The 13,554-nt window shown below is 45.8% G+C and overlaps 1 protein-coding gene and 1 long non-coding RNA gene across 9 annotated transcripts in view; one reads left to right on the forward strand and one right to left on the reverse strand.

The window, feature by feature from the left end:
* LOC120904672 overlaps positions 1–13,554 on the forward strand; it is a 68,036-nt gene that overhangs the window by 45,582 nt on the left and 8,900 nt on the right. Inside the window, exon 2 of the long non-coding RNA XR_005739803.1 lies at positions 12,328–12,456. This is a non-coding gene — a long non-coding RNA (uncharacterized LOC120904672). The remainder of the gene's footprint in view (positions 1–12,327; positions 12,457–13,554) is intronic.
* Positions 1–13,554, reverse strand: part of LOC120904669 (hemicentin-1-like) — a 160,080-nt gene that overhangs the window by 31,976 nt on the left and 114,550 nt on the right. The window lies entirely within an intron of this gene.

The raw sequence follows: 13,554 nt of genomic DNA on the forward strand, positions 1-13,554 counted from the left end.
CTACACGGCACAGAATCCACGGCCGTGCAGCGTAACGTGCAGAAAAATTCAGAGCCTCATTCGCGTGCAGCGGTGCGCGATTATGCTTCTGACGGTGGCTTCTTTTCGGTTTCCTGTTTAACACGACGAGAGAAAAGTTGAATTTTAATTTCCACAAACAGCTAAATACTGCAATACATTTTTTAACACCTTTTTACCCACGAAGCCTAACCAGTATTCGAGCGGGAACGGGTGGGTCTTTTGACGCGATGTAGATTTAGCGTCATCCTCGGGCAGCACAGGCGTAAAACGGCACCGAATGTTGTGTAGTTGTGTTGTAAAAACGGGACTATTTTTTCGATCCGTGCACAGTGCAGTGTGCAGGACTGCGCATTTGCACCGACTTTGCTTTTGTTCGCTTTTTTGTGTGTTTGAACTCTTTGGCGGGCTTTGTTGCTATGCTAACTATCGGTGTCTCGCGTCGGTCCTCCCGGTGGCTGCGATGAAATGTTTGCCATGAAAATTAGTAGCTTGTGCAAAGTGTTTACAAGGCAAGGTGTACAACTGCAGCAGCGTCGATGCATCTCTTTTGCATTCGGTGCACGTTTATACCGTTGATCATGTGCCAGCTCAGGGGCACAGTATCATTAGGACAGGAATTCATCAGCCTGTGTTCGCGTAGGACGATCGTAGCATACATGTGTACGTGTGTTTACATTGAATAAATGCAATTAGTATGTTGTAGGATAAAAAAAACTGCAGTATGTTAGACTCCACCGTTGAGTTCAGTTGTTAAATGGTAAAAAAACGTTGCTGTTATCCTATAAAACATCCTGCCATCAAAAAGACTAAAAGAGTGCAAACAATGTACTCATAGAAAAAGAACGTATGTGAGCGGTAATGAGTGCAAAGCGCTCTAATAGGCGATCACTAACGTCTGCCCTGGAAAGTATTTTGTGGTACTTGTCGACTTTCAGACAACATAAAACTCTCTTTTTTATAAAACAATGATGTAATCGGATGATTTAAATTTGGCCTAGAAACGTTCCATATATTCTTTTGTGGATTAATAGTATGATAATGAATTTAGAGCTTCCTTAGAGTATGCAGTGGTGCTTACCTTACATACCAACTCTGCTTGGATTAGTACGCTGCATGATACACAGCCGACTTAGCAGAAACTGCCATAAAGAAACGTTACAACATTATCATTACAAAGCGTGCAATAATGCTGCAATTTAGGGTACACAAAGCACACACATGAGTGTGTTTAGCACCATGTCGATGATGCTCGGCGAAGCAAGTCTTAATATTGCTGATGTGGCTGATGCCTCAAGTGAGCAGGAGCACTTCAAAGGTGCACTCAATCCTTCCTGCCCAGCCTTGTTTACACGACACACACACACACAAACTTCAATCGGTAGAGCAGGAAGGGGAGAGGTATGAAGCAGCAGCCTCCCGGTGGCAAAAGTGAGCATGTTCTCACACAATCCAAAACACTTTAATCCTGAACCCGGTGGAGGTTGTAATAAATTTCCAAATTACACTGTCAACTGGTACTTCTTCGGTCACTCTGTATGCTGGTGCGGGTGGTCTTTGTGGTGGTGGTGTCGTTTGGTTTAACCAAACCATCCTCCATCCATCCCCTTCGGTACACGGTCGCAGGGAATGCATGTGTGCTGCGGAGCACGCAAGCGAAATGCACCACAGGCTAGTGTGTTTCTTTTTAGTCTGCCAAAGCCAAAGGAGTCTCTGTAGAGAAGTGCAACATTGAAGAGATTTGCGGATCAAAAGCATACAAACAGACATGTGCCTGAGAGAGTATATGTAAGTGCCAGTGCCCGTGTACGATTCTCCAGAGTCACAGCCCGTCAGCCGCACAGCAGCTTTCGGCTGGTACCTTTTATTAGTAAGGCACTAAACCTTGGTAGGAGAGGGTACACCGTGCCAGGGGAAGGTTTAATAATGCAACCACACAAGTGCTGCTGAAGGGTGGCCGGATCCATCTCTCCGGGTATTATATTGCCATCGTTAGTTAGCTTAAGTTGGGGTGGCATAGTGCATCAACGATGCCGATGTGAGTGTAAATAGATTTGATCCGTACAGGCGTACATTGAGGGACAATTTTGGGCAATGCACATATAATTCCTAATCCGATGCATGGATGTGTGTGTGTGTTTGGTTGACAGTGAACGAGGAATGATTGTGTATGCAAACTTACGTCGACCTTAAGTCCAAGTTAAGAGCTATTAAAACTACACAGAACGGAACTTGTCTTATGTTTGCAAATTATCAATTGATGTGGTGTTTGTGTTGTATGCATTAGACAATTTCTTGCTAAAAAATGTGTAGTGTTCTGAAACGGGAAAGGGATAAACTTTTTCTATACATCTAATCCATTAGTGTGTACAACTGCACTTGCGAGTTGTTGTGTGGCAATTGCTGTTTCCATTTCGTAATTCATAAATACTTTATTCTTGTCCCTCGAAAGCTTTGTCCTAAGTACGTTTACCACAAAATGGACCCCTTGTGGGGGGGGGGGGTTTCTTTGTGAATACGTAAATGAAACCCGAAATATTTCTATACCACCCGCCAAATCTTCACAGGACTCTCTGCACACCACATCTTGCAAGTGTGTGTGTGTGAAGAATCAAATGAAGCTAAACTCTGTGGTGCATAAATATTTGCCCGAAAAACGGTTGCGGTTCAGCAAGAGCCTGGTGCGGTCGGTGCGATCTATAAACACAATCAAAATATTCGGAAAATGCTGCGGTCCAGTGAGAGCAAAGCACCCTAGCAATAAATAATACACCCAGGCGGCCATCTGTTTCTTCGGGATGTTTGACTACCAGAAAGGAACGTGCTGTAGGCTTTCGGGCAATAGGTGACGAGGTGTACGAGGTGGATATTCGGAGAATTCTACCCCGGGTTTTCTACACTCCAGCGCCGCTTGAGCTGCAAGGTGGGGCTTTCGATGTGCTTTGAAATTTGTAAGCCAGATAGTGTACCGTTTTCCACCCACCACCGAGCTAGTCCACCCCGGGCGAGATATTTGATGGATCAGTCGCTTAAAGGTAGCGTCTGCTCATCAACGCACGTGTAGGCATGGGCGTTTGCCTGAATAACGATTGCTGGGACCGCAACACGCGCGAAAAACTAGCTCGTCACAAGGTGGTTATGTGTGTGCTGGAGCAAAGCTGTGAAACTCAGTCAGGGGGAAGACTGCTTTGAGCCCTGCTCAAAATATCCCACGCCCCTAGGCCTGCTCGTATCGTTCGGTAGACGCTGTGTCGTTCGGTGGAACTTTAAATTGAAACTATCACGCAAATGAAACCCTTGCCCGCTCCCTTCCAGCAGCACTGCTTTCGGTTTTGCGTTTTCGTCCCCCCAAGCACGGTGCGATTGTCACATGTTGCAAAGGCATGAGTAATAGCGAGGGCCGGTGTTATGTTGGTGCAATCCTTCTGCACTGACAGGTTGGATGGACGGATGGCTCCTTGATAGTTTTTCGTTTCCTTTTGCTTCTGTCGGCGGAGCTTGAATTGCATGTTCAACAGCTTTCCTTACCCATACAGCGCACAGTGTGCATAGAGTGTTGCTACAGTGTGTGGGTACTCTGTGTCGGCATTCATACCACTGGGGAGCGTGTTGCTGCAGGCAAGGATGTGTGGTCGGGGAATAAGAAGTGGAGACGCACAATGAAATCAAATCCTGAATGTTTGTCAAGATCAGCAGCTTGGCGTGGGAGTGCTGGTTGTCGTGGGAGAGGGCCGTGCATTTGACAAGAACTGAGGAAAGGTGAACGTACACGACGGGATAGGTATGCAACGCATTGAGTAACACCGCACGTACTGGATGGTTGAATTTGAAAGACCATTAAAGAAATACTTCTAACCGCCAGCATTTTTTCAAGCAACAATTGAAACTCGACATATATGAGTGGAAGGATTTACATAATACATACGGAATCAAATCGCTTAAGTTCTTTCCGTACACCTGATCGACCACATCGCTCTTGAGCCGTTGCAGTTGGTGGAGCTGAAAAATGGCCCTACTTACAAGGCCACCAGCTGACGCACGAAGCACAGGTCAGTGCGATCGTCAGAGAAAACTAATTTCCACACCGATAGCGCACTCCGGGGCAGGTGGGTGGGAAAAGTTTTCGGCACTTCTAGAAAGCACTCGCCGATGGCAGCCACATGGATGGTAAAACGTCATTCAACTTACCTAGAAAGTAGAAAAGAGAGAAAGAGAGATGCGATGAAGAAAGAAAGTTAAAACATAAATAATACTACGAAACTGGCAACGAAATGGAAAACGATTAATTGGTTGGTTCCCTGGCAATTAGTCTCTCGTGAGTGATGGAGGTGAAAAGCTATTACTCTCCTCGTTGCCATGAGCCGGGTGTAGCTGCTACACGCTCGTGATTACGCCCGACGGTTTTGCAGGTGTTTCCCGATGGGGTCGCCCAGCCACGAGGCTTTATCCCTGGTAAGCGTAATTTTCCGTCCCCATTTAAGCCTTTTTGGTAGGAGTTGTGGGCGATGAGGGTGAGGTGTAGGACTGCCAGTTGGCAGTTGGTTTCAGGCCATTATGAGCCCGAACCGGAGGCCGATAGCAATCAAACCACCGGTTGAATTCAATACCCTTAGCTCGTCCTTTTGGTCCGATACGAGGTGAACGATAATTGGGCCAGGTTGAATCAACAAAAAAAAAAAAAGAAGGTGGTAGACCTAAGGAGTTCCCTATTGTGCGTGTACCTGGGTGTGCTGGCACGGGCGATGAGTTTATGAACTTTAATCACGTTGATTTGTTTCGTGACAATATTGCTGCCGTGTGACGATGTGATTGGCGATTGCCAGCCACGTATGCGGAGTGTTTGCGAGTTTGTTTGTTCGACGTCTATACTATGTTTAACCCGCCACAACTCTAAAAACTTTGCATAAACTGACAATTCCGGAGGTCACCACTATCAATTAATGGCGCTGGGTTGGTTTGTGTGTGGTTAGCCTTTCTTCTAAATTGAGTAGCAACAGTCGCTGTTGGTTTATTCAACCATAAATCTTATAATGAAACGTATCGCAGGGTCGTAGTGAAAGTTTAACAAAATAAAACAAAACAAAGAAGGTAGGAAGGAAGGAAATATTCAAAGTATGTACGCTCGTTATGACCGCCGGTAGTAGTGCTCCCAAGAACGCTTGTAAGGCGTCAATGGAAACATAGTTAAATAGTCCCGCCTCACCAATTTACAGTTGGCACGAATAATTAGCGTAAAACCTTCGAGCGACACTAATCATTCGGTAAATCGTTCTGTCGAAAACAAAGGCACGAGCATACGGAAAGACGGGGGAAATCCGAGGCAAAACACAGCAAGGGGAATAGATTGGATGGAGCATGGGTTTTCTTAATGGCGCACACCCGACAGTCCATTCCTCCTCCATATGGAGCAGATTTCCTGGACGCCAAATTTTCTCAGTCGCCTTGACCCTAATTTTAATGTACTGTGGAACGTGAAATAAAACTCGTGTGCAAACGGCCAAAAAGAGTATGGACATTCCACCAGAGTCAGAGTACGTTCGTGCTCGGGAAATGTTACGGTGTGGGGTGTGGGTACGCACGATTTACATTCGCATTGGCCAGTTGGCCACGCGATTTGCCGACGCCATTATTCCGTTCGTAAATTTTCCTTCTTTATTTCGAACATGGGGCCCACCGGCTCAGCTGCAAAGGCGGTGCCAAATGGTGCGCGGCGTGGTGCCAACGATCGGTTGGCGCATTTCCTCGTCTCGATTGTAATGTTATTCATCGCTCAGGATGTAGGGCGTAGTGTGAGGAAAAGCTTTAAAGGGCTGGTGACCAGTGTAAGGAGTTTCCGAATATCGTACACTTGGTGCGAGCGCAGCGAAGCATTAGTATGCTGTTTGCTTTACGGATAAGGAGTACCGGGCACCGGGGTACACGTACCGTTGGCCACTTTTAAGTCGTTCATGATACATAAGTATAAAGATAAAGGCCACCTGATAAGGAAACTGCTACCCGTTCGAAGTTTGAGCGTTTGTTGGTCGGTTATTCTGCCGATTGTGTGCTACAAGGTGTGTACCGTTGGACGATTGAGCATTCGGCCCGCCGGCGAATGGCAAAGTTATGCGAAAGAAGGCAAAGTTTTGGAAATTGGCTCTCAGTGGTGAAAAGAGATTGAGCTAATGCGTTTGCCCAGTTCAGGGATAGATTGCCACCATAGGTGTGAAACCGATCGCCAACGATGTCGAAAGGAAAACAGTAGAAATGCAAATGCCCCCGAATGGCTGGCGAATAGTGCCCCCGAAAAAGACTCGTACGAGGCTCGCGCGATTAGGCTTTATGCAAAAACACATCCAGCACAAAGTGGAAACAAAATAAACTCAACCCATAAACTCAATTCAGCTTATCATAATCACAGTTCCTGTTGAAACTTTGCTTAACCGTTGTTTTCGCAATACACAGTACGGCAGTGGGATGGAAGGAACAGCGCAGACGGTCCAGCCGGGTCCGCTGGACACGAAAATCCAAAATAATACGAACGGAACGGAACAATAAAGAATATCTCACGAAAATTGGAACCAGTAGCCGTATCCGTGCAGAATGGTAAAGGAAACGGTCTTTATCGTGATTCGATTTGAGTTGTTGGAATGGTTTGTTGTGTGCCGATTATATGCATATACAAGAAGGGTAATAAAACGGTTCTAATGCCAGAAACGGGGGGTGGTTCCATCGTTATTCCGTACCGAGCGAGTAGTTTCTAGTTCTACACGGTGTGCAATCACAATGATACGACGCCAGGGCCTGAAGTGGTTGGCAGGCCGGATTTCGAAAACGTACGACGAAACACGACAGACGAGCATAACGCTATCCGTTTTCGTTTTGTTGGGCAAAAGACCCACACAAGTGGACAGTGTCCAGAACTTAGATCTAAACTCCCATCCCAGGACGTGGACGTCGAGCTTTACTAGTTTTGGGATAGTGTTTACGGTAGAATTCGGTTGCAAAAGAACCCATCAGCTCAAGTAGTAGGGCATATGGTAGCCGGTTGCAGCACCCAATCTCACGGCCGCCGAAATCCCTGAGCGGTACGCAATACCGGGGGCCAAGTGCGGCCATTGAAAATTTAGTACACCAGATATCAGACAAAACACTCCATAAATCAGTTTATTAGTATAAATATTGATTTCCGGGAGTGAAACGGATTGCCCCGTATCGGAGGCAATAAAAATAGAAATTTTATTGGTTCGGGAACTTCATAAATTATTAATTAGACCGCCGTGTGCTCGAGCTGTGTTTTGATGTAGCGTGTTCCGGCTGTGCGCGGGGAAAGAATGCGCGTATCATGGTCAAGAAGCTAGTGTCCGGCTACCCATTCACGCAGCCGAAGCGGACATGCTGTGGTGCGACCAAGGCGGGAAAAAGGCACCGGCGGCTGGACCAGCCGGGCCAGCTCACTGGTTCGAATGTCTATTTTTCCACTCTCCCTCGAAAGCCCGGGTCGGGTTTGGAGCGTTTTAATGGATAGCACACTTTGTGCTTTGGGTTGTGCACGCGCTCGCAGCAGTGCAATCGGGAAGAGATATTTTATCGCTTTTTAATGGTTGAAGCGGAATCGACCCCGTTGTTGGGTAGCCAGACGATCGACCCCCGGGGTACGGCATTGGTTGCAGTAGCAAATCGTTTTGCTGCTATCGCAAATCAGAATGGAAGGTAATATATGGCAAGCTGTTGCAATCGCGATCGCTCGGATGGAGGTTTTATTTTCTTTCTCTCTTTCTTCTCTTTATCCTTGGGCGGACCTTGCTGCAACAAACCAGAGCCATGTACTAGCGCGATCGGGATGAAAGTAGGGCGCTCTTGGTTCTCGGTGTGGTAATTAATACCAACAATCGGTTGAGTCTGGTGAAATGTATTGAGAATCGATTATTACCGAAGACTTATGGCAAACACAACCACTCGTACGAAAGAGCTGTTTGTGATGATTAAACGATAATTAATAATGCTTTACGTTTGATACCATACCAATTGTGTGGAATAGTAGAGCAGTGCTATAGTAATTCTAGTAAAATGCTTATGCTGGCGAATCCGTACATCACCACTCGAGTTTGTACTCAGAGGACTTAAATTCGGCCCCCATCGCTCAGCTAATAGTGTGCCGGTTGGCATCCTTTTGTGTCCACCGCTTTATTGTGAGGAGTTTACTCATCTAGACCTACTCTAATAATCACCTCATTTGCGAAAAAACGGTTGATTTAAAAAGGAAACTGTCGTTTAATGCCTTGGACCGGGGCATTGGACTCCACCCGTATGTTAAGACTTCTTCCAACAGATGGGCACATTTTTGGCACCATCTGGTGGCTGCATGGTCGAGTGATACTTTCATAATGAGCTGAAATCCACCAGCTCATCGGCTCAGGCAAACAAATAAAAGAAAAAGAAATGGCCTATTTAAGCGCTCTACATTTAGAATAAAGATTTTCCCACCATTCGCCTACTGCTGGCCTCCTGGCAGGGGCTCGTCCCATTCTTGTGGCCAGTCCCTTTAATCCTTTTATTTCGAGGGGCATTTTTTTAATCAGTACTGTTCCACTAGCCTATCCTCCCCTACAACTCCCACCAGCGCGAAATTGTCAGAATCATTTACATAAAGCAGATAATTGCGCCAAAGGAAACTTTAGTTTATCGTGGAACCCGCTGAATGCTGTTGTTCGGGTTTGGTTTGTGGCAGTTATGAAAATCATCTGTGTACTCCCGCGGCGTGGCTCGGTCAGTTAGCTTTGGCCGACTTTTCGCAGCCTTTTTGCGCCCGGTGCCCAGCCCGATGATTGCGGCGGGCCTAATTATGAAATCATTAAACCTCCCCCCAATAAGGGCGGGTGCGCGTCGTCGTCTTGGTCACGCAAAGCCTTTGACAAAGTTGCTCGGTGATCTGCATATAAGCTGACAGTTGGTCCCTTCGAGGATGTGGAGTGGACGGAGCTTGGCTGGTAAAATGGCAAGCGTACCCTGTATAGTCAGTCATGAGATGAGGAAGCAAAAAGTCACTGCCCGGGTGGATATAATTCGAAAAGCATTAGTATCTTGCAGTGTAATACCACACAACTGGGTTCCCAAAAGCCCTAAGGTTGGGTTTTCTGAAGTGTGAGCACTCGTCAACGGGAGCGGCCCGCGGTTTTGTCGTGTAAGAGATTCGAGCCGCGCAAAAAGGGACTGATAGAGCGATAAAGCTGTTGCAAAATGGCTGAGAAAAAGTGAAAAAAAAGGAATAGTCCAAGGAAAATTGGCGGGTTGGGAAAATGAAATGAGCGCTGGCCATAAAGATATGTAAAGGCAAGAGAGTAGGCGGATGTGAATGTTTATAGAAGGAAAGCGAGTGAGAAAAGTTACATCCCAGCTATACAAAGAGAAAGAGACAGAGAGTGGGAGGAAGAGCCTGTAAGCGTACAGACGACAGATGATACATTAATCAAGCAGACTGCCGCTGACAAGCCGTAAAAGTGTCATGCATCAAATGTGGCGAAAGTGAGCCTAAACTCGTTTTTGGGGGAGATTCTCTTTTTAAATTTATGACGGCAAGGCAAGGACCTTCCACGGCCGACCGAGAGTGTCGACTTTTGTGGATGTGAGTGTGTGTGTGTAGCTGGCCAAGGCTCTGGGCGGCTGCTGATGGGCACTGATGGATAGTGATTGTGGCAAAGGATGACAAATGAGGCAGGACACATAGTCGCATGATGACAGTCACCATACGGCGTAAAACTGTGGAGAGATGGCGATGCTTGAGGACTGCATCAAACAACCGTGGCATGTTAGCATCGTTCAATGCGGGGCTCTTGTTGGAGCGATTTGATTTTTCGGTTGCTGACAAGTGGAGTACAGCAGAAACAAGGCTAGAAAGGACCAAACTGGTAAAAGCTTGTAGCATGAAGTTGGTGTCAGACTACGGCAAAAAAAAAGAAAAGGATTTGAAGATGTAATATAAAATCCGAGATAAATGGAATGCAGGGCCGCCGGGAATTTGACTGAAATTGTGCACAAAATTTGTTTGCAGGACTGGCGGTCCCGTGCCGATGTAGAAGGAGACTAAATTTAGATACGAAAACAAATTGAAACCCTCCTGAATTGTATATTTGTTCAGTCATAACCATTAGTAGCATCAGGAAGAGGATGAGGTGTCTTTTAATTGAATACATGAGTGTTTAATATTTGTTTTCTGTTCTTCCATTCCCAATTGCTCGTTGTTCATGCAGAGGAAAATAAAGAGGCTTGAAATGAATTGTTCATTGTGCGATTATACAATGGGTAATTCATATAAATGGTACTGAAAGGCAAAACCATTCAGCGATACACGCAACGTCGTGTATGAAGGTCGCCCCAAAGACCAAAGTTATCCTTTGCTGGCATGCATATGGAAAACCTACATTATTTGCTCGTCTCTGTCTCGCAAGTGGCCCCAAAATAAGGGTGTTCCAAATTTTCCCCCCGACCCATTGCAGTACAACACCGTCGTTGCGTACCGCGTCTTAGGGGGTTTCCTACGCAAAGAAACATTTCTTACAGACTGTGTGTGTGTGAGTATACTCGTGTGCTATTGCTTGTTGTCAGCGTAACATTAGATACAACCATAAATTTAACGCTGGCTTACTTATGCAAAAACGCGGCCCCGACTTTATTTGGCTTCCTCCCGGTGTAGAACGGATTGCATGAGTAAGCGATACGTGCGTCGCGAATGAGAGCGCAGGAGGACAACCTACTGTTGGGGCTGTGGACCAGTGGCACTGGCTTATAAAGCAGCAACAGGAAGAAAGTGGCTTTTCCCGACCACCCCCATAAATACAGTCATAGAAAGAGCCCACATGTGTGCTTTCATTCGTGGGGCGTTTTTTCTTCTTCTTCTGGTTTGTTGCGGGTTCACGTGCGTTGGGGAAGTAATTCCATTTTTCCTAGATTTTATTTTTCAATTACTCAACCACCACCACCGCCGCCGTCCGCTGTCGACACATTCATCGTCCTATATCCGCCATAAGTCTTTCCACCCGGTCCAAGGTCGATTCGATGATACCGAGGGACGCGCGCGCGGTAAAGCAGTCCGACTGCATACGGCAAAAAAGGGAAGAACGAAGACGAGCAGCGGTATTGATGGAGGTGAAGGAAATCCGCACCAAAGAAGCGGCCGTTGTTTTATTATCGTTCGTTCGAGCGAGTTAGCCACGTGGTAGGACGTGTAATGCATATTAAATGATTATTTCATTACCAGCGGACCCCTTTTTTCCGGGAAATTTTCATCACAGCGGTGGTGGTAGTTTTTTTTACTTCAAAACACAAATTGTGTTTAGAAAAGATAAGTACCAAGCTCGTTATCCTTCACCGGATACAAAAAGGGGCATCACACCTTAATGTCATTCGATAAGCTGTAGGTGACGTTACGTTTTAAAACAAGTTCCATAAACCATGGTGGAAATTATTGTTAGATTAGTACACAGCCATTACGGAAGCGATAGTTTTTGCATTCATATTAGATGTGAATGCTTATCATCTTCGAATAGGGTTAAAAATGAGAAGGGATGGCGTGGTATAAAACGGTGGTAGGCATTAATTCCAAATTGCACATGATCAATGAGCGAAATTTTACGCTGCCTTAAGGTATCTTTTGCTCGCTAGAAGCACATGCACATCTGGATCATGTGCTTAATGGCGAGACCTTCCATAACCATTGTTAAAAATCACCGTACAGCGAAAAGTTTACCATCCCATCCATCATTTTGCAAATCTGTTTTCCACGGCCCAAGCACCGGAATGTAAACATCATTTGACCCATCCATTTTGAAGCCAAGTGCTGCTAGTGACATGTAATGAAAGTGCTTTCATATTGTCCTATCTTAAAGGGGTTTGTTTCAAGGATGCATCTGAAGCATGCTACCCTTAGCTTCCGGGAGGAACGTTTTGGTCGTCCGCTGGAAAGAAAAATGAACCCGGATTTAACGTATACGTGAGTGAGTGGTAAGAATTCTTGCGCCAGCAAGCTTCGTCAGCATTTTTCATTGGAACTATTTTCCGAACAGTTGGTGGGACTGACACAGATACTATGTGCTCAGCTTGTATTTCTGTGTATTAGTATGCCCGTGTGTGACAAAGGAAGGGCGGGACATGAGGCCGAGGTTCAGGCAAAAGGAATGCATTGTTTTTGGTTTTTCAATTGCAAAATGGGTAGGAGAAGCAATGAAGAAACGATCTTTGTACCTTTTTTCCCCTCTCCCTTACCAATCCATTACCAGAAGGTTCGTATTTTGAACGTTTTAATTAAAAGTGTCTCCCCAATTGTCCTTTCAGGCTGTGTCCGCCTGTGCCCTGTTACGGGTGAGAGGGTGAACTATCATCACCGGCATCGTCCTACTGTGTGTGATTTCGCTTTGGCTTGCGAGACGACTCTGCACGTGCATTTTAAACGGTGAAAATACGGTAAGCTGCAGGCGAAAGATGATGAAAATTGGATCTACACATGCATGCCATTCCCACTGACAGAAGGTATAGTTTCTGCCGCGACGCCATCGGAGAGGGAGAATTTTTGGATGAAAGCATAAGTTTAAAATTTTCATCAAGAAATGGAGTGATGAATGAACATTGAATTGGGATTGTTTGAAAAAAAAAAAACAGAAAAAGAGCGATGAAAACACATCAATTGACCGAATGAAAGTGGTCCCTGGTGGCAAAGGCGTTGCTTCACAAATGCAATCGTTAGGAAGAGTAATGCCATGCCGGCTGGGACACAAACTGTTTTCGAAGAACCATTTTAAGTTATTGACGACCGGTTGGTGTCCTGATTCGCTCCTGACCCAAAAACTTTTCCCAATTAGTAGTGTGCTCGAAGAGATGAGTGTGGCACTTGGACGAACCCAACAGGGATGTGGAGCATTAGTGGCCGCAATCATCATAACTGGCAGGCGGACAGAAGTCGTTGCCGAACGCACACGAAGGCATGATAAATCTCAATTCGGTGATTGGCTTTACCTCGTTACCTCGGCTTTACCTTCTCGCTCCCGCTCTGGAAGCGCATTCTTCAAAGCGATCGAACCGAAATCTTTTCTTGGTGAAAGCGATTGCCAAAATGTCGGACATACTTTCGCCACTTGTCATGCTGAATGTTGAACCGTACATATCGCACGAAGAGATAAGGTACGTTGAGAAATTTACATAGATTTATTCCGGGAAAAGTTATTGCCGAAAGGGATTTGTACAGCGCAACTGGGATGATACCTGCTCCGAATGAAAGGTGTGGCAAAGGAGTATTGATGGTTATTTGAATCAAAGTGCGTGGTATTCGGTTGTAACCGAGCGGTGCCATTCGATCCTGTGCTATGAATTGCTTTTACAGAGATAGGATTAATGACAACGAGCAGAATGTGAGTCTTTTTTGGCATTTCGAAGAATACTTTGCGAAAAGGTTGTTATTGGTGAGCATTTGCTCAGTTAATGTAAACATACAAGTGATCAACTGGATCTTTTTTATGTAGCTTGCCTGGGGATATTTCTACCGTTGGCTGGTAGTTCCGACATGAT

Source organism: Anopheles arabiensis, chromosome 3, assembly GCF_016920715.1.
Source record: "Anopheles arabiensis isolate DONGOLA chromosome 3, AaraD3, whole genome shotgun sequence".
Taxonomy (NCBI): Eukaryota; Metazoa; Arthropoda; class Insecta; order Diptera; family Culicidae; genus Anopheles; species Anopheles arabiensis.